Genomic DNA, 26,190 nt, shown 5'->3' with positions numbered 1-26,190 from the left:
TTTATTGGAAACTGTATAGAGCTACACCAGGAGAAGGGAGTCATTCTACTGGAGGCAAACCTCATAAGGGCTGTGTGAAACCCACAAGCCAGGGGAAGAGAGGCATTCCCTTGCTATTTTTCATTGCAAGAGAATGTTTGTTTGGACTCCTATATTTATTTATAGCAGCGTGCAAAGCCCATAGGCATCTAAGCGCAGGTTACACATAGTGGTAAAGAATAAGGATAGAAACAGTACAATAGTTAGTTGAAGAGATGCGTTTTAAGCTTTTTTCTGAACAGTGCGGTGGGATGGTTCAGCTCGCAAGTGAGCGGGAAGGTTGTTCCAGAGGCTAGATGCGCAGACTGGGAAATTTGAGCCTCCTGCCGTTTTGCAGTTAAATCTGCTATAGTCAGGCAATGCTTGTAGGCAGATCGCTGAGCCCTCATAGGGGCTTGTCTTAAGTTTCTGGCTGAGGTATGTCAGTGCATGGTTAGATAAGCAATGGTGGGTGAATTTGATTCTCTCTCCGACTGGTAGGCAGTGAGCACATCTCCTGGCTTCAGAGATGTGGGCATGTTTTCCCAGGTCCATCGTTGCCCAAAGGGCACTGTTCTTTTTTTAAAAAACGTTCTTTATTATTATTTCAGAATACCAAACACAAAGGAATAACCAAACCCTCCTAACTCCCCCCCACCCAAACCCCCAACTGCAGACTCACAACTTGCCATCCAGCGCATAACCCATTCAGTGTCCATTTTAATACCCCCTTTAGCCAACTGTACACTGTCTGATGTTGCCCATCACATACACCGGACATTCCCCAATAGTGTATATATTCCGCCACCCTCTCAATCATCTAGAGCAGAATCATGGGATCAAGCTGCCAGGGCCGTACCCATCCGGTATTGTCTATAGGGGGTCCAGTAATCCAACGGCCAACTTGCACTTGGAAGTGTAGAAGCGTACATGGTTTCCCGTTGTTCACATAAGTCCATACAGTCCAGACATTTAGCAAAGGTGGAGGGGATGCTTTCCCCCATGCTCTAGCCACAAGATATCCAGCTATCACAGATGCCATACCCAACAGCCTCCTCCCAGTATGAGTGCCCCCTTCAATCAATGCCAAGAGCCACACTTCAGGAAAGTATTCATACATTGATGGCAACATCAGCGACATGGCCTCTTCAATATTCCCCCAGAAAGCCCCAAGTCTTGGGCAGCTCCAACACACGTGATAGAAGTGCGCCCTCTCTGACCCACATCTTTTACATGCCGAGGAACGCTCCGCAAAGCATTTACTAACAGTGAGCCGAGTGTGGTAGGCCTGGTGTATGTACTTGTAATGGATGAGCCTATACCGGGAGTTCAACGAGATATGCTGCGTTTGTGAGCAAATATGCTTCCATTGCTCCTCCCCTAGAACCTTCCCAAGAGCAGCCTCCCAATTGGTCTTAACCGAGAGTTCTTGCGTCACCCTCCCCTCCCTTACCAGCTTATAGATAGTAGATACTACCTTTACAGATGTTGCTGGGTGAACTTTAGAGCATAAAGTAGGTTGACGACGCAGGGCTTGTGGAAAACTCGGCCATTTAGCCTTAAGAATACTCCACAGCCTATAGTACTGAAACAAGGTCACTGCATCCGTGTCACCTCTAGCGACAAGTTCATCCCAGAGGATAAATCGTCCGTCTATCACCAAGTCCCCCAGGGTTTGCACTCCAAGCGCCTGGAATCGCCCCTTGAAGGATCTCTCAAACGTAAGCGGGACCCCTATTACATTATACACTGGCAACTCAGGCACACAATGTGGATCAGTTTGCAGTAATAAGATGATCTTTTCCCAGGCCCTACAGGTAATCTCCACCGGCTAAACCTCCCCATTAGGCACTGCGTCACTGTTGCCCCACAGAATACCCAAAAGAGTAGATGGAGGGGCCAGAGCCTTAGCCAACCTAGCATGCAGAACTGCAATGTCCAGGGGATCCCAACCAGATATATATTGCACCTGTGCTGCTAAATAATAAAGATATACATCAGGGTATTCCAAGCCCCCCTCCCCTGTACGGTCTAGTGAGAGTAGCATACGCGATCCTAGCCTGCTTGCCCACCCAAACCAATTTTGTCATTAATTTTTTAATATGAGCCCAATAACTAGCAGGAGGCCATATCGGTACATTATTATACACGTAAAGAAGTCTGGGCAGTATCACCATTTTCGCCAAAGCAATCCGGGCGGCCTGTGACAAAGGGAGCCATCTCCACATCTCCACGTTCTCTTCGAAGACCTCCAACGGACAAAGGTAGTTATCTTTATATAGCTTCTCCTTGACCAAGGACACCATAATACCAAGATAACAGATACCATCCGGAAACCATCAAAATTCTTCGCTCACATCCACCCTCCGAACCAACGGGGTCAGAGGCAGCATCATCGACTTCTCCCAATTAATCTAAGGCCAGATAATTCCCCAAACCTAGCCACTTCCTGCATCAGTGGAGGCAAGTTCTGTTGCAGATGCTTAACATAGAGTAGAACATCGACGGCATACAAAGAAATAACAGACAGGGGCGTGTACGCATGTTTACCCCTCTGGGCATGAGATGCTCTAACATGACATGCAAGAGGCTCCATTGCCGGCGCAAATAACACCAGGGAAAAAGGACACCGCTGCCTCGTGAGGGATATATCACTGCTGAGACCAGACCATTAGTGTATACCGCTGCCCTAGGCGCCGAGTACAGGAGTTTAATCCACTGAATATACCCAAGACCCCGTCCAGACCGCCGAAGGACTTCAAACAGAAAAGGCCACTCTACTGAATCAAACACCTTTTGAGCGTCCAAGGTGGCCACAACCATCGGTATGTCCGGGTTAACGTTATGCATCAGGGTAATTAAGCGCCGAAGATTATTTTGAGTAGACCGCCCAGGGATAAATCCCACCTGGTCTGGCAATACCAAGGCAGGCATATGAGGAAGTAACCGCCTAACGAGAACCTTGGCCAGGATTTTGTTGTCTGTGTTCATAAGCGAGAGCGGCCGGTAAAATGATAAACGCTGGGGGTCCTTCCCGGGCTTCAATAGCAAAGTGATCAGAGCAGATCTGGTGGAGTCAGGAAGAGTACCGCTGGCCATAGCACCGTCATACATAGCCAGGAAATGGGGAGTAACCAAGTCTATGTAAGCCTTATAAAACTCAGCCGTGATACCATCTATACCCGGAGCCTTCCCGTTGGAGAGCGACAATATAGCCTCACAAACCTCTTCTTCCGTGATAGGCTCGTTTAGGGCGCCACCCTGTTCCGGATCCAGCCAGCCTAAAGCCACTTCATCCAAATACTGCAGCAACGCATCGTGCTCGGGAGCGGGCCGTGACTTATATAGCTGTTCATAATACCACCAGAACCTCTCATTTTTCCCGGCTACATCCCATATACAACCCCCATCACCCACCTCTATTTCACTTATACAAATGGAAGGACGCTCTTTCCGAATATGCCCATGCCAGTGTCTTACTAGGTCTATCCCCCTCCCCGTATTTCACTGTTTGTATAGGGTCCCCCAGGTATCTATCCTCACCAATCGCCAACTCCTGCAGTCTCCCCCTAAATCGCTTCAGCTCCCTGCGGAGTTCAGGGGTATCCCGGGTGCTCTGCTTCATTTCACCCTCCCTAATCTCCCCCTCTAGCTTCCTCATGGACCTTCTGATGGTTTTCAACACACCCCCTTCCTTAGAAATACAGCACCCCCTTATATAGACTTTAAACGCTTCCCACACTATGCCCGGATCAGGGACTGACCCTACATTGGACTGAAAAGACATGTCAACATCCTTCTCAATCTTGCACCGAAATACCCCATCTTGAAGCACAGCTGCGCAAAATCACCAGCACAAGGAACTAAGTGAACAAGCCACAAAGTTAAACTTGACCACCACAGGAGAGTGGTCCGACAAGGTCCGGGGGAGAATACGCGCCTCAGATGCTGCACCCAACATGCGCCCGGAGGCCATCACATAATCTATCCTGGTCGAGCTCCCATGCACTCCCGAATAGAACGTAAACTCCTTATCAGTGGGATGCAACTTGCTTCATACATCATGCAAATCATGAGTCGAAGCAATATTATTCCATGCACAAACCGCATGCGGCAGGTTCCGCTGCATCGACATGGCTCTGTCCATATCTAGCGTGAGTGCCATATTAAAATCACCAGCCCGTACCGTATCATACCCAGGAAATTTATGGAGATGACTTGCACATGTATGGAAAGACTCTGGAGAGTCCATGTTTGGGGGATACACATTCACAACCAGAAGCTTCAACCCCATTACTTCCCCTGCCAGTATTAAAAACCTACCCTCCTCATCCAATATCTGATCGTGAAATCTGTATTGCAGCGACCCATGTATGTATGTAGCAACTCCCCTGGAATGAGAGGAATAAGAAGAGGAATACCTATGAGAGCCCCAACCCGTCAAGCTCGGGGGTGTAATGCCTCTCGCTAGATGGGTCTCCTGAAGACATAATATATTCACCCCATGATTCCTACAGTAATTACTTATCAACCGTGTCTTCTTCTGGTTGGTGAAACGCTGTATGTTCCAGGATATCACTGCCACACTATTCCCAAGGCTACTACTGATTGAAGCCAAAACCTAGCATCCAATATATAAGAAGCAGACCACTCTTTCCTGCATCAAAAACAGTCAACCCTGATGCAACCCTTCCTACACCAATTACTCTCCTCAAGCACCCACCAGTGACCAAATACCACATGATCAACCTCTCCCAGGTGGCTAGCTCCTGCAGGCAAAGTCGGAGTCCACCCCCCTCCCAACCAACAACACTGTTAACCCACAACAAAACTCCTCTCCCCCCCACCCCGTCCCTCCCACGCCAGAAACAACAACCTACCGGCACCCCAACCCCTCCCCCTACCAACCCAACTAAACCCAACACACATCGCAGCATCTGCGGTAACTGGGGCACTGGGGGCAACCCAAGCATTCCTTATGGCAATGACCTACACACAACGGGGGGCGTGGTCTGCACGCATGGAGTGAAGCCGCGAATCCGCTGTGCCCCTGCCCAAGATCCTGAAGCCGCCGACACTACGGTGGCAGAATCGAAATAGCAGCTATAAAAAATTAAGAGGCACGAAGAGGAACCTTATTGCCCCACGCGGCCGAAATCCCAGTGTATATCGGAGCTGGCAAAGAGGATAACGGAGCATTTGAAAAAGCTCCCCTATGGCATCCAAGATGGCGGCAGAGGACCGCGAGGGCCGGACTGGGCGGAAGCAGATGAGATTGTGAACGTTTGCCCTCCGGATCGAGACGCACGGCAGAGACACGGAGTCCTGGGCTGAGACCCCACGGGGGAGAGCGATCCCCGCCGGAAGCCTGCCGAGGAGCTGGAGCGAAGACGAGACTGACGGAAGGAAAAAAGCCTACCCTTTCGGTGCTGTGGGGCGAAGAAGATCGAGGTGACCGGAGTCAGTCGACAGTCCCGAAAGGCTCGACACAGCACAGGGTTCCCTATCACATACAACTGGGCCCTTACTTCGCACCTGGAGGGCAGACAGTGGAACTGAGATTAGGACTACAGAGTCAAGACCTGCGGCCCGCCCTGTCCATCTGGAACCCTCCAATGGGGCCATGTCGCCTCCTAAGAACAGATCAAAGGCTGCCACGATGGACGCTTTCACAACTGCATTCCCGAGGCAGCAACCACAGCAGGAAGCAATCCCGGCAGCGGACCCGCCAACCTCGGCGTTGGACCCCCGAGACGCTCAAATCTTGCAGGCGATTGCAGCGCTACGCACATCTATGGAAGGCATGATCGGAGAAATCAGGTCAGATATACAACTGATGAGACAAGATGCCCGCAACCTGATGGAAAGGGTAACTATAACTGAAACGTCCCTGCAGGAAACCAGCGAAGACACACAGGAGCTAAAGGCGAAAGTCCAGGAACTGGAACAGACAGTGGCTAGACTAGAATTCCGCTCAGATGAATCGGAGGGACGGGCCCGCCGCAGCAATGTCCGTATCCTCGGAGTTCCGGAGGACATGGAAGGCCCAAACCCCACCGAATTCATCGAAACGCTGCTGCTTCAAGAAATTGGGGCAGGCTCACTTACCCAGGGGTTCTCAGTGGAGCGGGCTCACAGATCCCTCCACGCCCGATAATTGCAAAAATTCTGAATTTCCGTGACATGGAAGTGATATTACGGTTCTCAAGGGAAGGAGGGGTGATAAAGAGGAATGGCTCTGTAATAGTTATATACCCAGACTACACCCCCGCGGTGCAACGATCGCGGAATTCCTTCATACCTATAAAGGCCAGGTTACGGAAACTCAACCTGAAATACATGTTGTTGTATCCGGCGAGACTTAAGATACTAAACAAAGGGAAGGCAGTCTTCCTAGAAACCCCAGCTGCCGCCAATATGTGGCTTGAGCATAATTACCTGGCCGACGACACTGAAGAACCTGAGAAGGGGTCCATATGACTAGGGAATGACTGAATCTATGGAAGGTACCGCACCGACAAGCTGGAGATAAGGTCAGCGAAACATCACTCAACGCTGCAACAAGCTGAAGTCTTGATAGGGCAGGAGCACGAAGGCCCAAGCGTGAGACCGTCAACGACCCACCCCGCCTAGAACAGTGCAGGCCAAATGCCTACACACCACCCGTACCGAAAGGCCTGGAGAGGCCCCCGAGGCTCGGGAGCCCCTGAGCGTCGCGAGTTCAAAAAGACTGCTGGGGGCAGTTACTTGTTTTGTTTTTCGGTTAATGCATCCCCCACGTTGGAGGATGCGAAGGTTAGTAAGTCTCTGATGGTTAAGCCTACGACAAGGGACGGGAGGACGGAGGCTCTGAAGATATTGGACCTAAGCCTATTACAAACGGGGAGAGATGGGGACACAGCTGCATCAGCATACAGCCCTTGCAGGAGTGGGATTGCTCCCAGACCCCCTAAGAGACCACCATGGTTGTACAAATCAAGATAATGACGTGGAATGTGCGGGGCCTGGGCACATATCTCCGCAGAAACAGAATCAAGTCCTACCTGCAGCGGAAGAAGGTGGACATTGCTCTACTACAAGAGACACATTGCTCTGCCGAGTTGGAGGCGAAGCTCAACGAACACTGGGTGGGACAGGGTTTTGGGGCCTCCTATTCCAGATTTGCAAGAGGGGTCTACACCTGGATCGGCCCCCACGTACCTTTTCAACTCAGTAAAATGGATAAGGATCCTGAAGGCAGATATGTGCTACTATGGGGGACACTTGAACAAAGGGAAGTGTGTATAGTGAACTCATACTTCCCCAACAATAATATCCCACTACACCTGAAAGATCTGAGCTCCAAAATGCTACAGTACAGAGATGCCTTCTTTTTATGGGGAGGGGACTTTAACTGCGTCCATGATCCAATGCTAGACAGGTCCAGCCCCACAACGAAGGGCCCTTCAACGGCCACCAAATCCCTGAAAACCACGACCAATGAATTGGACCTGGCGGACGTCTGGCGGGAGCTGCATCCAGGTGAGAGAGGCTACTCATTTTACTCGTCTCCACATGCCCTCCATACCCGGCTAGATTACCTCTTTGTGGGCAGGGAACATTTACCTCAGATGGGGAGTGCGCAATATCTGGGAAGAACTATTTCAGATCATTCGCCACTGTTAATTGAATGGAATCAGACCAGCCCAAATTGTCCATAGACAATTTCATAACCGAAAACACTGGGAGTGTAGAGCACGTCAGCATGCTATGGGACGCCCTGAAGGTAGTGGTGCGGGGGGAAGTTATTGCTAAAGCGGGCTGTATTAGGAGACTTCTGCGCAGAGAGCTGGACGAAGGAGAATTGAAAATCACGGCCCTGGAGGCGGTCCCGATAGGCACCCCAAAGAGAGAAGAAGATCTTAGAAGCTTGAGGGAGAACTGCAGCGATGCATGGAACAGGCTATCAAAATTCGATTTTACTACTAGAACCAATAGGACACATGCCGAGGCAGACAAACCCGGCCGACTGTTAGCTTGGCTTTGCAAAAAAGAACACGCCAGACATATAACCACTGTATTGAAAGACAAACTTGATGAAACTCACAACACTCAACAGCGTGTCAATGACACCTTTAAGAATTTCTACGAACAATTATATTTCCATGCGGACCAGATCCCCCGAGATCAAATACAGGACACTTTAGACGAGATATGCTTACCCAAATTAACCCCTGCACGTTCTGAGGCTTTAGATGGGGACATCACATCTGATGACATTATGGAGGCAATTAGATCCCTGGCGACGTGTAAGACCCCGGGCAGCGATGGGTTGCCCCCAGAGTTTTACAAGGCATTTGAACCCTCCTTGACGCCACTATTGCTTGAAGTCTTCCGAGAATTCTATGAATGCGGGACCCTCCCCGTTAGCATGAGAGAAACTTTGGTGGTCCCCATACTTAAACCCGACAAACCCACAGACAGGTGCGACTCTTACCGCCCGATTGCGATGATAAATTACGATGTTAAAATACTTACGACAATCCTAGCCAACCGACTAGCCAGAGTAATTGGAGACTTAGTGCATGAGGACCAAAACGGTTTTATACCAGGTCGTAATACGACCATGAACCTGCGTAGGCTCCAACATATAATAACTAATACTGACACAAGCAAAGAATGGTATGCACTACTGTCCCTAGATTCTATTAAAGCATTTGATTCAATATATTGGGAGTGGCTAATGGTGGTCCTGGAGCGGTTTGGTTTTGGTCAGGGGTTCATTAGATGGATCAAAATACTGTACAATGGACCGAGGGCACGAGTAAAATCTGGGAGATATGTATCAGAGTCGTGGGACATCCGCAGATGTACCAGGCAGGGGTGCCCACTCTCACCCATGCTGTATATATTGGGCCTGGAGCCCATCGCTCTCTTTTTTAGGCAGCAATTTTTCGATGCAGGAATTTGAGTTGGAGGGGTAGACCACATCATCTCCTTATATGCCGATGACGTGCTGATATATGTCAATAATCCCCTTCTCAATGTACCAACAATGCTGGACGTTTTAGACAATTACGCCAAGGTCTCGGGCATAAAATTCAGCAGAGCCAAGTCCTGCTTGTTCCCGCTCGCGGGACTGAAGGGAAAGGCCATTACGGAACTTCCTCTGGTGGGCATAACCTGGCAGACCACTTCATTCCGATACCTTGGGATTCAGATTCTACACACCCCAGAACTAATGCACGATCATAACACTAGAGCGAAGATCCCAGCGCTACGTATGTCCATGGGGTTCTGGTCTAAGCTGCCTTTATCCATGATGGGCAGGGCCTCCATACTCAAAATGATTGTCCTCCCCAGGTTCCTGTATGTGTTCCAAAATGTCCACTTCTATATTACCAAACCTTTGTTCCGTTTGCTGGACACAATAATCTGGGATTTCCTATGGGGGAGGGGCAGGCACCGGGTGGCCCTGTCCACATTAGTCTTACCATACAAATCGGGTGGGATCCAACTGCCTAATTTAGAGAAATACTACCTGGCCGCCCAGTTGGGCTTTATATCAAAATGGTTAGCAGATGAGGTCACTTCAGAGACCCCTCTGTTGCAGTCCATGATCTCCCCGTTACGCTTAAAGGAATTGATCTGGGGCCCTCAGACCCTGATAAACAACCCACCCTTCCTGGTGACCCTGGGTACGAAAATATGGTACAGAACCTCAGTGATTATGAAACTAAAGCAAACATATTCCCCGGAAATGCCACTGCTCTCGGAGTTGAATAAGACCGATACCGATCTAAATAGTGTCAGGCTCTGGGAGGGAAAAGGAATCTAAACGTGGGGAGACCTGTATGAAGGGGGGACCTTTCGGGAGTTCTCCGAGTTACAGGCGGGGTATGATATTCCCTCCAGTCCCTATGGTATCGGAAGATTAGACCGTTTGCCCGAACGAACTGGGAAAATTGGCCAGACGAACCAGACATGAACCCCTTTATAACGCTGCTTTACAGTTTAGGAGAGGGTGGAAGAGTAGTGTCCCAAATATATGGCCATCTAAGTGATACACCTAACCCCCGAAGCGCAGAACTAGGGACCACATGGGAAACTGATATAGGGCGGGAACTAACAGATAGAGAATGGGACAGGGCACTGTCATTCTCTGGAGAGGTCTCTAGAAATCACCGATTTGGACTGATCCAGATCAACGTGTTATACCGCACCTATCTGACCCAGAGTAGAATGGCCAAATTCAACAACAGTGTGCCGCCAAACTGCACTTGGTGTGGAGCTGATAACGCGGACTTAATCCACATGCTATGGACCTGCCCCAAGACCCAGACTTTCTGGTCCAAAATAAAACAAATGTGCGAGGAGGCGGGTCACACCAGGTATGAATGGACCCCACATGAGTGTCTCCTGGGCACCTACCCTAGGTTAGCTAAACTCAAACATTCAGTCAAACTAATGGACTTGGCATGCATAATGGCGAAAAGGACTATGGCTATGTCATGGAAAAAACCTGCAGGTCCGATTTTCACAGTGTGGCGTAAAGAACTTGAGAAATGGGCGAATGCCGAAACAAAGGCTTGGGAAGAGAGCGTAACCAGGTCTACTGAAGATTCGAGTATGGTGCTCGTCGCATGGAAAGATACCATGACAAAACTGTTCCACTCCCCTGATGATAAACCTCCTTGAATAACCCACAGGAAGAACACCCGACCACTGCGGAAAAAAGACACCAGCTTCTATAGGTCCATCGTGAGACATAGTGACCCCCTGGCCTGGTCCATGTACCCCCCCCTTCCCACGACAGGAGCATCCGCCATATCGGTCACCAGTGAAACTAGACTTGGCTTGACACCGGAGACAGTTAGTGTTCATTGTTGTTTGTACTTATTGTTTAACATGTTGCAGTATAAGTATGCAGATTGTTTATTGATACTGAAGCTGGCACCAGAATGAGGTGCAGTGTTTGTGAATATAACAAAATGCCAATAAACAAATTTTAAAATAAATGACCTACACACAACTTATCTTCCCCACATCCCCCGACACTCCAAGTTAAGCATACAATAACCTCCCACACATATGCCAATTCACAGACTGCAGGATATCAAAACCGTATCAAGCCGGGTGTCGTGGCGACCCCTTAGACTCCGGCAAATTCCTCGCAAATTGTTCTGCAGCCTCTGGTGCAGTAAACACCACCACAGTCCCATTGTGCTGCACTCCCAACTTGGCCAGGTACATCATAGAGTACTTTATTTCTTTACGCTTCAGGATACTCTTGGCCACTTGAAAGGATTTCCTTTGATCCTGAACTGCCGGACTGAAATCTGGGAACAGCCATATGGTGGAGCCCCCCATCGCAGCTCCCCCTTCTCTCGAGCTGCTCGTAATAGAACATCTCTATCGCGGTAACAAAAGATTCTCGCAATGATGGGGCGTTCCGGGGCACCCGGGGGTGGTCTGGCTGCCGAGGAAAGATGGGCCCGCTCCACCATATACATATTGGACAGCGAAGGATTGTCAAGCACATCCAGCAACAATTGTTCCACAAATTTCTCCATGTTATCAATTTGTGTAGACTCCGGAACACCGACAACTCTAATGTTATTCCTCCTCGAGCGCCCTTCCAAATCCTCATTTTTGGCCCCTATTTTCTTCACCACTTGTTGTAGACTGGAGACCTCGCGCTGAAGGACCGCAACGGCATCTTCAGTCGTCCCGATTCTCTGCTCTGCCTCCTCCATACGCCCGCATAATTTCTCGATTTGCACCGCAGAATTATCCACCTTGCAAGTGAGGGTGTCTATTTTAACCCTCAACGTGTCCGTGCTCGCCTTAAGAGCCAGCAGGGCCTGATTCAGAGCGGCCACATCCACCTGTTCAGAAGGCGGAGCCCACGACATGGCAGCCGGGGCCTGGTCCGCACGTGCGAACATATCCAGTCTCGCCTGCTTCTTCCGATTGCCCATACCTCCCACGCAGGGCACAGCTGCCAGTCCCCCGCTCCGGACCTCCGTATATCCGGGCAATCACCGTATTGGGGCTGAGCCTAAGCGTACCCGCGCCACCAATCAGGATATATCATAAGACGCTTCCCCCGCCCCAAGCGAAGAAGCACACCACTGCCCAGCCCCCCTGGCACTCCAAGATATTCCGCACAGCTCTCAATGCTGTCCAGGGGCAATATCCAACAGGAGGCAGCATACCCACCAGGGCCCACTCCAGTTCCTAGGGTAGTTAATCCTCTTTTAGATCAGAACGCTATAAGGGTGCCAGTCCTGCCACCTGCCACTGAATCAGCAAACCATCACCAGCCTCCAGTCTATGCAATGTGCCAGCCTTCAGTGTCACTGCTCCCCCTCAGCCAACGATCACTGTTCCAAGCAGGTATGATAGCTGCTCCATCACCAATATTTGTCTCTACGGTCATTCACTGGACAGCCCTGCACTGAACACAGAAACAAGTGCTAAATATGGGAGGCACAGCTCAGAGAATAACTCAGTTCAATTACCTCCTCGCTCAGAGCCAAGGTCGTAATAAGGGGCCCGCAGGCACCCGGAGTCCACTATCACATGTATATGCTGCTCCTCTGCGCATTAAGAGCCCACCTTCACCAGTATTCCGCCCGCGCAGACACTCCGCTGCCCGCCTTCGTCCTGGCAGCCAGCAAACGCCCACGGGTTCGGAAGGGACAAGACCTTCTCAAATCTTCACCCGCACCGGCCGCTTTGCACTCCCCGCCGGCTCCGTTGCAGCGTTATGCAACCAGATGTATCTGCGTCCCTTGAGTTCACAGCAGCCGCCTCCCCTGTACTCAGGGCAGCCGCGGTCTCCGCGCCGCCGTCCAGATAGCCAGTACTGGCTGGACCCTCCAGACCCTCGCCCACTGCGGCCGTAGTACTTTTTGCACCAGCTCCGTCGCAGTATTAGCACCTTCCAGGCTCTCCAGAGCCCTCTCCAGCCACCTCTGAGCAAACAGGACAGGCGCCGTCACCACACATGCCATGGCCCGCCAAAGCGGGGGAAACAACCCTTCCCCCACACACCTCCGCCTCCAGCCGCCACTCTGCTCCCGACAGCCTCTAAAAGGGGGAATTTTCACCAACGCCCCAATAGTCACCTGCATGGGAGATCCAGAGACACTTTCCCACTGTGCCTGGGTGGCGAGGACAGGGGAGACAGGATATTAAGGGAGGATGAATGAAGGTTGTTGCCGGAGCCTTTCAGGCAACCGCCATCTTGGTAAGCTGCGCAACAACGTCCCCCAAAGGGCACTGTTCTGTGTGACTTGTAGTTTACGTTTTTTTCTGAGGTGCAACAGAGTATTGAATTACAATAGTCCAGCTTGCAGATGAGTGCTCAAGCAACAGTAAGGTGATTTTCCGTGGAAACTGTTTACTTGCATTGATGAGCTTTGTGGCATAGGCTGAGGTTGAGGCGATGTGGTTGATCTGCCGAGACATAAGGGTGGCATCTAGGTAGACCCTCATACCCCCCAGTGTTTTTACTGCAGAAGTAACTGGGATTTTGTGGCCATCGATGAGGAAGGATTTAAATCTGTTGTCAGGTTTGGCGAGGCAGGCTGGGGAGCTGATTAGCCCTAACTGTGTTTGCGAGCAAGGCAGACCGCACAAAGAGTCAGCTATTCCAGGATGGCAGTTCAAGTGGAGGAGAAAGGCAGCTAGAACTGAAAGGATGACAAGGAGAGAAGTACCCTTGCCCTTGTCAACCCAGACCCGCGAAGCCCCTGCAAAAGGAATCATAAGACCGGGAATAACAGCCTGTGTGTTGCAGAACTGTTAAAACTGCAGGGAAAGACCAGCTGCAGAGTGGTCCGATGCCACATGGGTGCTCAATCAAAAGACCATGCTTGATCCCCTTTTGTTAAAACTACAAGTAATAGAGGGCCCTAGGAGAGCCCATCACAAGAGGTCAACGTGGTTATACAACAGTCGAGTAAAACCCCTTGTAGAGTCGAAAGTCTTTGACCCACAACTTAAACTGACTGGCGGCTTTAAAGGAAAGCCTGACTCGGTGCTAAAATCCACACTTGAGTAAACTGAATAAAAGCTAAGGCAAATGTGAACCCGGCTGTGGGATGCCTGTAAGGCGGGGTGGTGAACAGTAACCCTGTGAACATTGTGTTGGCAAGAGTGAACTCGGATGAGGGAAGCCCCACAGTAAAAGATAGTTTAAAAGGGCATTGAGACTTTTGAATACAACAGGTGAAATATTTTAAGTGAAAAGCCGTAGTGAACCTGACGGAGGGAGGGTAACATTCGAGAAGGGTCTCAGCCCGGAAGAGGGGGATCCAGGGATGAAAAATAATCACCCAACATACATACGGAAAGGAATTTTGAACACATCAGGCCCTCAGAGGCAAGAGACTTTGGGTAAAGAGACTGGACCACCGCAGATCCTGATATGGCTGAGAAGAATAATCGCCTTGTGCTGGAAAAGCCCATTTTTGTGCTGTGCTCTAGAGGCCCACCTTGACTTGTGCTAAAAACGTGGGGAAGGGCGACCTTGCTATACCATCCTGACTTATCATTTTTATGAACAGTTCTTTCTTTTTCTTGTGAACACTATACCACATTATTTTTGTAACGTAGCTGTAAGAGACTGCCAATAGGTTTTTAAGTGTAGGCCCTTTTACTCTTCGGTCCTGTCGCCTTTCCTCCATGCTGCATGGGTGTCCCTTGTAGGGACACGAGCCGGAACCTTTTTCACCAGAAAAAATCTTCTTCCCCTCTAAATTTAGAGGCACATGGGGGTGTGTACCTGGGAGCATGTGCTCCCCTGACTTCCCCACCGGCACCACTCCTCAGTCCTCTTTTCCACGTTGACGGGAACAGACCGCTTTCACCAGCGCTCCTGGGTTTTGCTTCGGCCTTGTAATTCCACACACTCTTCCCCGGATACTGTCTTTGTCTTTTTATTCTAATGTTTAAACAGGTACTCGGTCCTCTGGCGCCACGCTCATCCCCAGCGCATGTCAACATCCTTGGGCTTCAGCAGGTGTCCAGCCTACGAGGAGCTCTTCCCCACATCCGACCCCTACGCCTTGTGCCTCTGCTGCCTTGGCCCCAACTACGGCTGGGAGGGCTGTACTGCGCGCAATGTGCTTACACTGCAAACTTTGAAGAACAGGTTAGCAAGGTTGAGGGTGCTCTTCGAGAAGTCGCCTCCACAGGACTTGAAGAATTTCGTCAAGCACAGATCAAGGCCCCAGACAGGGCCGCTCTTATCCATCGCACCCTGCAAGGGCGACTCCTTCCCTAGGAAACGTTCAAGCGGGAGGGACCGTTCAGGTTCTCACACCAGCGCAGATACCGATGCTCATCCAGCTTCCGGCCGCCAGGGGTCGCTAGATCCTTCTGGAGACAGCGTAGAGCGACTGCAAGGTTCTTTTACCGGCTGCCTGCCCGAGGGGCTCCACCCTACTACCAGACAAATGTCTTATGGGGGCGCTTGTACGCAGCACTACTGGCGATTCAGCATAGGGCACTACGCCTACCAGGTCTCGTCCTGAGGTGCAGGGTAGGCCTCAAAATCCACCAGAGTCCAGGAGGAGGCCTGTCCCAGTGAGCCAGACACCACGACGCAGGCATGTGGCACGCAGTTCAACAAGATGGATGCCACGCCAGACAAGATGGCTGCTCGTCCGACACCAACCCCATTTGGGGAGCAGGTAGGATATCGAGTGTCCAGGTGGGACTGGTCTTTACCAGGTACATGACCTACCGCGTATCCTTCTACCTCGCAGGGTAGATACCACCTGCAACTAGCCAGGCAGAGTACGCACAGGCCCCCGCATCTGCCTGCTACTCCATCAATACCACCTGCCACCCCACCAGCCTGCGAGGACAGGTTTCTTGAGAAGTTCCTCACGCTGATAAGGTCCCCTCAGATGGGCTCCATCGTTCGGGATGTGATCAGGGACATGCTACCTTCAGTCCCTCCACCAGCAACCATAGTCATTCCTCCTATGGCTCTGGTGTCTCAGGCCCCATGTGCAGCCCCAGCTGCCCATGCCGGGTCCTTCGATTCCGGCTCCCCTGCCTCTTACAGTTCAGGCGGTTCCACACCAGCCCATGGCTCCCAGCACTCCTCCACCGGCAGAAGACCAGTCGGACACCCTGGTCGACACCGATGAGGAGGACGACCCCAACACACCATTGTCTGCCAAGCGCTTCCATGATCGACTTGCAGGTTTGGCTGAATACTTGTGGCTTCCACAACCTGAGGTTGAACAACCTGAGGTGGGGGTCCTGGCCGAAGTCCTCACTCTACGCCCTGCGACGAGAACAGGGATTCCGATGCAGAAGGAAGTTGTCGCCTTGGCCAAAAAGGGATGGCTGAATCCCCATTCAGCGCAGCCCACCAACAGGCGCCTCGACACCAATTACAGGCAGTTGGCCAGGCACACCCTCTTCAACACTCCTCAGTGATTGCCATGGCTTCCATATAATCAAAGCCTCAGTCTTCATTGGCCACCTCCTCTTCAGCTCTGCTAAGCAAGCAGGAGAAGTTCTTAGAGGCGTATGGAAAGGTATATTCCAACGCCTGACTACACCTTCGTCAAGCTGATGTGGATACCATGATTGCAGCCGTTAACCAGAGGCTTTGGCAGGAAATAGCCGACATCCTTCCAGAACTTCTGGTGCACAGTCAAGCACGCTTCAGGGCGGAGCCGGCAGAAGCAAAGATGGTGGCTCAAGACATCATGCAGTCCACAGTGGCGCATATTGACACCTCAGGCTGGGCCATCTGCATTGTCACAGACATGAGAAGGACTGCTTGGCTCCGGGCTACCAAGTTCAACCCGGACATCCAGGAGCGCATATTGGACCTTCCATTCAAGGGTAGCAACCTCTTTCATGCCACCACTGACGAGAAGCCAGACTGCAAAATCCTTATCCATCCTTACAAAGTCCACGCCCAAGACCTACAGTCAAACACACCAGCATTCCGACAAGGGTCAGGCCTTTGGCGGGTTCCGGGGCTTCCAGGAATGTCGGTCCAGACAGCCGGACCGCTCTCTGAGTCAGTTCCGCCGCAAACAGCACAAGGTGGGGTCTAAGGGCTTTTTTCAGTCCCCAGCCTCAGAGGGGGAAAAAAGGCATGACACTCCCCTCCGGGTCCACGTGTCAGGCTTCCCTTCCACGCACACAATTGGTGCACAAAGTTTGCAGATCCATGGATCCTATCAGTAGTGTCCACGCGGTACCGCCTACCAGTTCCTCGCCTCCGCTCCCACAGATTGGGACAGCAACTCTGTTGGCGGAAATTCGATCGCTTGTAGATAGCTCAGGCAGTGGAAGAAGTCCCAGCCTCCCAGCGGCGTATGGGCTTCTACTCCAGGATTTTCACCATACACAAGAAGAACCAGGCTGGCCTGAGAGTTGTGTTGGACCTTTCCAACCTGAACCTTTCGCTCCCGCTTCAAAAGTTCAAGATGTTACGCCAGCGCTTATTGCCTAGACACTGTGCAGAGGAGACTGGGTGTGCTCACTGGATCTGGAGGACGCTTACCTACATGTCTCGATTTGGCAGCCCCATTGTTCCCTCCTGCGGTTCAGGGTCATGGGCTTCCATTTCCAATACAAGGTTCTACCTTTTGGCCTCAATTCAGTCCCCAAGGTCTTTAGCAGGCTTATGAATGAAGTGGCAGCCCTTCTCAAGGCCCAAGGTCACCATGTCTATCTGTACCTGGACGACTGGCTCATCAGGGTGAGATCCCCGGAGGCGGTCCATCATACCTCCTCCGCCCTTATGAACAGGCTACACGACTTGGGATTCTCCATCAATCTCAAGAAATCGTAGCTGGAATCGACGCAGAGGCCAACATTCCTGGGTCCCATCTGGGATGCAAGATACAAGAGAGTTTTTCCCTCTGAGGACACGATCACAGCCACCAAGAAGGCCACAAATCATTTTCTAAGCAGAGAGGTGACCTCTGCATGGTGGCACCAGCACCTCCTGGGTATCATGGCGGAATGTCTTCTGGCAGTGCCTTACACAAGACTCAAAATGAGGAGATTACAGCTGCACTTCGCAGTCTCATGGAATCAGGGACGAGGTTCACAGGTGGAACACGTCAGCATTTCTCCCTTCCTACACCAGGACCTAGTCTGGTAGTGCACAAACTGAAACCCGACGATATGTAGGCCATTCCGATAACCAGCTCCGCAGGTTACCCTCACCACGGATTCGTCCGTGGAGGCCTGGGGAGCGACCATGGACAACCACAGCATCCACGGAGTTTGGTTCTTCAGGAACAGGAGGCCCATGTCAATTGGCTAGAGCTGAAGGCCAACTGGCTGGCTCTCAAGGCCTTCCTACCGCTCATCAGCAGCAAAATAATCCTCAATCACACAGACCATTCCACCAGCATGTACTACCTCTACAAGAAGGGTGGCACCAGGGCCCCTCCTCTATGCACCCTCGCTGTCAACATCTGGGAATGGGCACTGGCGAACAACATTCACTTAACAGCGATCCACCTCCCGGGGGAGTCGAACCTGGATGTCGGGGGGCAATTATGGATGGCAATTAAACAAACAAGTCCTTTGGGAGATTTTCAACAGATAGGGGGTCATCCTCAGGTAGACCTTTTCGCCACCTGGTTCAACAGGTAGTGCCCTCAGTTTGCATCCTGGCAGGGTCAGGGTCTAGGCTCTCTGGGCGATGCGCTGCAGATAGAGTGGAACGGCATGAACACCTATGCCTTCCCTCCCACTGGTACACGGGGTGATCGGCAAGATAAGAGTGTCCTGGCACCTCAGCATCTTTCCGATAGTTTTGTGGTGGCCAGGGAGTCCATGGTTCTCGGAGCAACTCAGCCTGTTGGACCAGTCTCCAATTCACGTTCCACAGGGCCCAGCTCCTCTCCTGTTGCAGCAGGGGGGCATGGTGATCCACCCCGCCCCTCAGAAGTTGGCCCTCACAGTGCCGATCCTGAGCATTTGCGCCTCTTGCAGGCTAACCTCGACATCATTCAAGGGGCTAGGAGTGATGCGACTAGAAGTCAGTACAAGAGCAAGTGGGCTAGGTTTTGCCACTGGGCCGAAGCTAAGGAGGTCGACCCTCGCACCTGTGCAGTGGACGGTGTGCTTTCATTCTCAGCACACCTCGCACACTCTGGAGTGCAGATAGACACATGTTGCTCCCATCAGCGCCTAACGGAACTCATAGGATGTTTTCTCTTCCACCAATACAGTGGTTAAAAGACACCTGACGGGCTTCACTAGGCTCTACGTGCCCATCAAGAAGCCACACCCTGTGTGGGACCTCAACATAGTGTTAGGCACTTGGGTGCATAAACCCTTCGAGCCAATGGCGTCCGCGGACATCAGGCTAGTCACCATGAAGACAACCCTTTTGGTGGTTCTTACGTCTGCACGGCGGGTCAGCGAGATTCAAGCTCTGGTGGCGTCTGAGCCATGGACAAGGTAGTCCTCAGAACACACCTGGCGTTCTTAACGTAGTCTCAGCGTTTCACCTAAATGAGGAGATAGTTCTCCCCACTTTCTTTGCAGAACCCAAAGACGATGCTCAAAGGGCCCTGCACTGTTTAGATGTTAGGCGAGCGCTAAAGTTCTATCTGGACATAACCAGGACCAGAACCAAATCTGACGCTCTATTTATCACCTTCAGTGGGTCAAGGCCAGGACATCAGGCTTACAAGGCATTCATAGCAAGATGGATGGTTGCAGCCATTAAGGAGGCCTATGAGGGGCAGCACAAGCCACTTACGGCAAACCTGCATGCCCACGGTATCCGGGCCAAGGCCACAGTGGTCGCATTCCAGAGACACGTCCTGGGCAGGGCATCAATATGGCGGCCACGTGGGCCACTCCCTCAACTTTTTGCAAGCACTACTGTTTGGATGCCGGCTCCATGTCAGATGCGGCATTTGGGCAGGCAGCATTAAAGAACTTGTTTTCTTAAGCAGGTGTCCTCTCCACCCTGGGGCTACATTCAGTTGTAATCGCCCATGCAGTATGGAGCAAAGGGGATGGGATGTAAGAGTAATTACAATTTACTCACCGTAGTGACTCCCAACCCAAACTGTTGCATTAATATTGTACTAATTTATAGACCACCGAACATAATGCCCAACTTTAACGTCAAATTAATGCATCCCCTGAACCCTCTTGAAGGCACAAACAGGGCCACACTTCTCCTCAGTGACTTCAATAGATGGAAAGAAAACAAAATGGACAAAGAGGCTATACAGTTGGAAAGGGGCCTAAACAACGCCCAATATACAGTCATCAACACCGTCCCAACAAATGATAACCACATTCTTGATTGGGTATGTACCAGAAACCTCACCGCCCGAGTTGATCAGACCGTTCCATGCATTTGGTCAGATCACCATTCTACAGATTGGGATCTCCAACTTCCTAGTGAACATAGAAAACCCCACAACCCAGCCAAATGTGTTTGTTGCAGGAACTATCAAAATCTAGACCCAGCTGAGCTTCAATCCTGCCTCAATAACATCATGAGGGAAACATCTGAGGATGACTCAGTAGCAGATCTCTTCAACAAATATCATGAATTTTTCTGCTCTAGTCGATCGGGTGGCACCATAAAAAAATAGGATGGTCTGTGAAAATGCAGATCACCAAAGTTGGTTCAACTGCGAATTGAGTAGACTAAAAATAAGAAAAACAGATTAGAATCCATCTGACTGAAAATTCCATCTGAGTCAACCAAGGACGCCTGGAAACAAGCTGAAAAGAATTATAGAAACAAGGCGACAGAGAATAAGAAGAACTTTCATACCGCAGAAATTGAAAAAGCTTCCAATAGCACCAGAAAACTATTTGGAATTGTTAAATCGTTAGAGCAACCGAACGCCCTTCAAGTACCCTTCGTGCCGACGAAAATACTATAATAGTTCAGGCTGCATTAAATGAGAAAATGATCAAATGTCACACAGGACACAGCGCAGTGCAAGAACATACCAGGCAACCCCTCTTGCCAGAAAGATTACCATATTCTTGGTCAGCCACGCTCTACCTTTTCGTTCTCCAAAATAGAGATTCATGACATGGAAAACATTCTACAATCTATGAAACCCACAGCATGTTCCGAGAACATTATTCCTTCTAAAATAGTTTTTAACCATAAGGAAATCTTTCCACCCTTTTTCAACAGACTCGTCAATGCATCCTGGGAAGGAAAGGTTCCCAAGGGCATTAAGACAGTAGAAATTACCCTAATACCCAAAAAGTCTAACTTGGACCCTAAAGACCCAATGATCCTTAGACCCATAACTAACTGCAATATCCTTCTTAAAATACTGGACAAAGCTGCATATAAACAATAGCATTTATCGAAGCAGAAAAATCTTGCATGTTAAACAATCAGGCTTTAGGCTAAATTACAGCACAGAGACCGCCCTTATAGATCTTCAGTCTCACATGCTACAAATGATTGAGGAACGTAAAGTGGGCATGCTGACCTTGTTGGATGTATCTGCTGCATTTGACCTGGTGGCCCATGGTATTCTGAAAGAAACACTTGGCCACTTAGATCAATGCTCGGATCTGGCGGGTGAATGGTTTCTTTCCTTCCTATCGGACAGGGAAGCAAGAATCAAATGGGGCGACACACAATCTCCAAAGTCCCCCATATGGTGTGGTGTCCCACAGGGGCAAGCCTTTCCCTGTTGCTCTTTAATTTCTATGTCAGGCCTTTTTGTTCACCACTCCTGGATGACTTGGATGTGTTTTTCACAAACTACACTGACACACAGTTAGTCATTGAAATCACAGGAGCTTATGATAAAGATGCAACAACACTAGGAAGGACACATCTCATTGAGACTTGGATGTCATCTAATTGGCTATGTTTAAATGGGGAAAAAACTGAGCTAATCATCTTTGGCTCATCTGCCTCATGCGCCAAACTGGATTCGGAGTATTCTAAATTCCAAATCGGCGCAAACTGTATACCGGTCCTTGATAAAGTGAAAACACTGGGAATCCAACTGGAGGCCACTGTTGCCTCCGACGCACATGTTAATAAGACTATAAAAAGTTGTAACTAGTCCCTCCATCTTTTGACAAACATCCGCCCCTAAATATCCCAGAATAATGCTGCAACCATCACCTGAGCCACAGTACTATCCAAACGGGATTACTGTAACTCCCTTCTGATCAGGGCCTCAGCCACAAACTTGGGCAAATGCCAGTTGACACAAAACAACGCTGTGCGTATCGTTGACAAACTTGCAAAACACTAACATCACGCAGCATAGGAAAAAGCTACACTGTCTATCCATCCAAGACAGAATTTATTTCAAAATGTTATCAATTGTCCATAAGTATATGGCACTGCCCCACTATAGCTAAAAAAAAGAAAAAACGGATTCCCCCAGTACCTATTGACAATATTGACAAGAGCACTGCTCGGATCTGGCCGGTGAAGGGTTTCTTTCCTTCCTATCAGACAGGGAAGCAAGAATCAAATGGGGAGACCAGCAGGGAAGAAAATGATTAAATGTCCTAGATTCAAATGAGGAAAAGGGCTAGGAAAATTGTTCACGGTCAAGGCAGCCAAATTATGGAACCTTATGGCCACCACTCTGACGGAAGACAGTATTCTGAAAGCTTTTTTTTTTTTTTTTTTAGAAAGAATTGAAAACCCATCTATTTAGATAACTCTCCTTTCCCCTTGAGCCTTTAGACCCTTGCCACCCTGTATCGTCTTATTTGGAATGTCTTCTGTGTTTTTGTTACAGCGCCGCGATGCCTGTGGGTTTTTGGCGCTAAAGAAATTCGTAAATAAATAAATATACATAAACTTAATCCTTAGTCCCTTTTCCTCCATACGTCCCACCATCCTCCCCCCTAATAAAACTGGTGTCATTAGGCAATGGTAATATTGTCGACGTGTCTATGGGGACTGAGGAGTGACGCATGCTCCCAGTTTCACACCCCAGCGCACCTCTACATTTAAAGGGAAGAAGATTTTTTTCTGGTGAAAAAGGCTCTGTCTCCCGTCCCTAGGAGGGACGGCCATGCAGTATGGAGGAAAGCAGACTCTACAGTGAGTAACTTGTAATTTATTTGACAAGACACCACTGGGACTGCCTTATTATTTGATGGCCGAAGCTTGCTCCCATCTTAGATTTAAGTTTAGATTAGGCTTTTTTCTCACCCATTTATACAGTCTGATAAACACTTTTGAACTATGATCACTTGAGTCCGTCTTTACTGTTGTCACCATAAGTTCCTTACAAGTGTGACACAGGACGGTGGAGTTTATTTTTGACGTACATTCTGGCGGACTCTGTAGAATTAGTTTTGGGGCAGGGAAACCCCTTATAGAGAACGGGATAGATAGGCTGTATTCATACTAATGAAAGTCTATAACAAAAACCATGCCACCATTGTGTCCGCGCTTCCTTATTCGACAACCTTACATATATACCTTTAGTATGCGGTAGATTGGCTTGGTCTTTGACATTAGCATGAAATGAGAAACTCCCCCAAGGCTTGATTAAACCTCATACATTGTTGTTTTACATGTGCGTCTGGTGAAAAATTATACGAGAAACAGACCTCCAGATACTTAAACTCATTGACCCCTGGAATGATATCATTATTGCTTGGCATGGGTGGGAATTTGGGTTCTGCTACTACATACCATGACGGCTGATTTTTGAGCATTCACTTAGATCTAACCAGCTCATAAAGAGTGTATAATCAGTAATTAGTTTGTGAAATGCTTGCAGGGTACGTGCGTCCAATACTGTGTCAGCCGCATAAGCAAATAGCGGCAAAAGTCTATTCCCTAATCTCGGGACATCAGATTAGGTCGATTTCACCAAAATTTCATAGGGGCCATTTATGTATGTTAAATAATAGTGGCACAAGGACACATCACTTGGGCACCCCCTGCCTCAACCGGGAAGAAATTGGTACAATGACCGTTCTTCCAGCTTCTGACACATGCTTGTGTATTTTGGTGAAGAATAATTAGGAGTGTGACAATACCATATGGGCACCTCATGCACCAGAGCACATGTTGAAGGTTTTCTTTGATTTACCTTGTCAAAGATTGTGTTCGGGTTCATGAAAGCCAGGCAGATTAGCTCCTTCTTGAAATATAAAGAATTGGCCACTACTAGGAACAAGTCAAGGGACTGTTCACTAGTGCCTACCCCTGCTCCAAATCCCAGCTGCCCTGGGGATAATGCATAGAATTTTCTTCTGAGTCTAAAAGTGAAATCGGTCTACAGGAACCGTTGTTATCCATGGGACCTTTCTTAAAGATTGGTTGTATGATTGCAGAGCGCCAGGAGATGGGAATTGACTCCTTATTGATGACTGCCTTAAAGCAAAGTGTTAGGATGAGGGCCCACAAGTCTAACTCAGCACAGAATACATCTGCAGCAATACTGTTTGGCCCCCGAGTAACAGCTAGGATTTTCACATTTAATTGCCAGTATAACTTCCTTAATAGAATATTCAATACCAATGACTACCTTTCAGGTGGATGGTAAACACCATCCTCCTGGCTTATTAGTGTGACTTAATCGGACTCACATGGGTGGGAGGAAACTATATACATATTTATCTATATATATATTTGAGAAATGTTCTATTCATACATGATCAGGAACCATAGTTTCCAGCCCTTGATCCTTATATTTATAATGTGACCCCTGAGTTACAATCTCCCAGAATGTTTTTGTGTTTTGGTTCTGAGGCTTTTACAAGGTCAGACAATGTGTTATTTTCTATTTCTTGTTTTCTATCGACTTTAACTTTTTTTTTATAAAGCGCTCTGGCCTCTATAATTTGTTGCCTACAGGTAACAGGATGTTTGAACAAAGTTATTAATCTGGTCTTGTCCTTAGTTTAATAAAAGTTGAACCAACCAGGTTGGCCAGACCTCTTTTTGTTTTCGACAAGTAGTTGTGAATATATTCGATACATTTGAGGTAGTAAGCAACCCAAAATTAATAAGGGTACAGCTTGCATTGTCCAACCCATCTAAAAGTATGGCAATAATATGGTAATTTGAGGAGATAATACCTTCTAACGAAGTGAGATGGGTTGGCTTTACAGGATCAGGCCCCTGGGATATAGAGGTAAAGTAGACCCTGATCAGGCACCTAGCATGCCTCCTGGCATAACTCATCTCTGGGAGACACTGGGCCTTGCTACAACAAGGCCTAGGACTTCAACACAAGTGTTTCTATCAGCTGAGAGGTGCTACCTAATCAATAACCAGCAGTGAGTGATTCATCCAAAGGAATAGCGTTGTGCCCAAAGTGACACTGGTGAGAGACACATAGAGAGAAGCTATATCAGAGACTTTGCTTTGTGGAGACAGAGAAAGAACAGACCTGTACATTATATTGTACATCCGAGACGCAAAAAATTACCCATGGACCTTATTGCCAATAGAGGAGTCTGCAGAGGATCCCGGGCAAATTTGCAAGCATTTAACACACATGCTCGGCATCACCCAGGAAAGGGAAGCTGCGAGAAACATTTTCCATTAAAGCCATCATGACTAGAGACTCAACCAAACTTTATGGAAAAGGGCTGCAAGGGAGATTCATCCTTAGAGTCGTTTCTGGTTTGATGATTATCCCCTCATCACATTATTCAGGCACCTTTCTTTGTAACTGGGATCTCTCTGAGGGGATGCCTTTGTGTCTCAAGACTTACTTGTATAATACGGAGAGCTTTGCTTTAGAGTGCAACTCAACCAATGCTAGGCTTTTGCCAAAGGATCACTTTTTCAGTCACAAAAGCTCAGCTGGGCCAATAGTCACAATTAGGCGCTGGTCCCTACATTGGTTTATGAGTGACTTCAATCACACAGAGTGGTGCACAAAAAAATGGCAAAAGCTGCCCTGACAAACGTACTCTGGTAACATTTTTAAATCTGCAGAGACTGACAAAGATTCCCGTCTCACCTCTGACCAGTCACGAAGCAAGTGCTTTTGGGGTAAACTTTGGGGTGCTTTGGGGGTAAACACTATACCACATGCAAAGAGCAACATACATTTTCAAGCAGACCTCAGTGCCATACTGCTACCTGCTTCAGGTAAATCATTGATAAAGCATTTTGCTACCAGTCAATTGGATTTCAATTAGTCAACAAAACTATCATTCTCCAGTCCTCATACCCCATCGACGTTC

Source organism: Ambystoma mexicanum, chromosome 10 (genome assembly GCF_040938575.1).
Source record: "Ambystoma mexicanum isolate Mex_15411 chromosome 10, UKY_AmexF1_1, whole genome shotgun sequence".
NCBI classification, from domain to species: Eukaryota; Metazoa; Chordata; class Amphibia; order Caudata; family Ambystomatidae; genus Ambystoma; species Ambystoma mexicanum.
Note: the sequence above shows the minus strand (reverse complement) of the source record.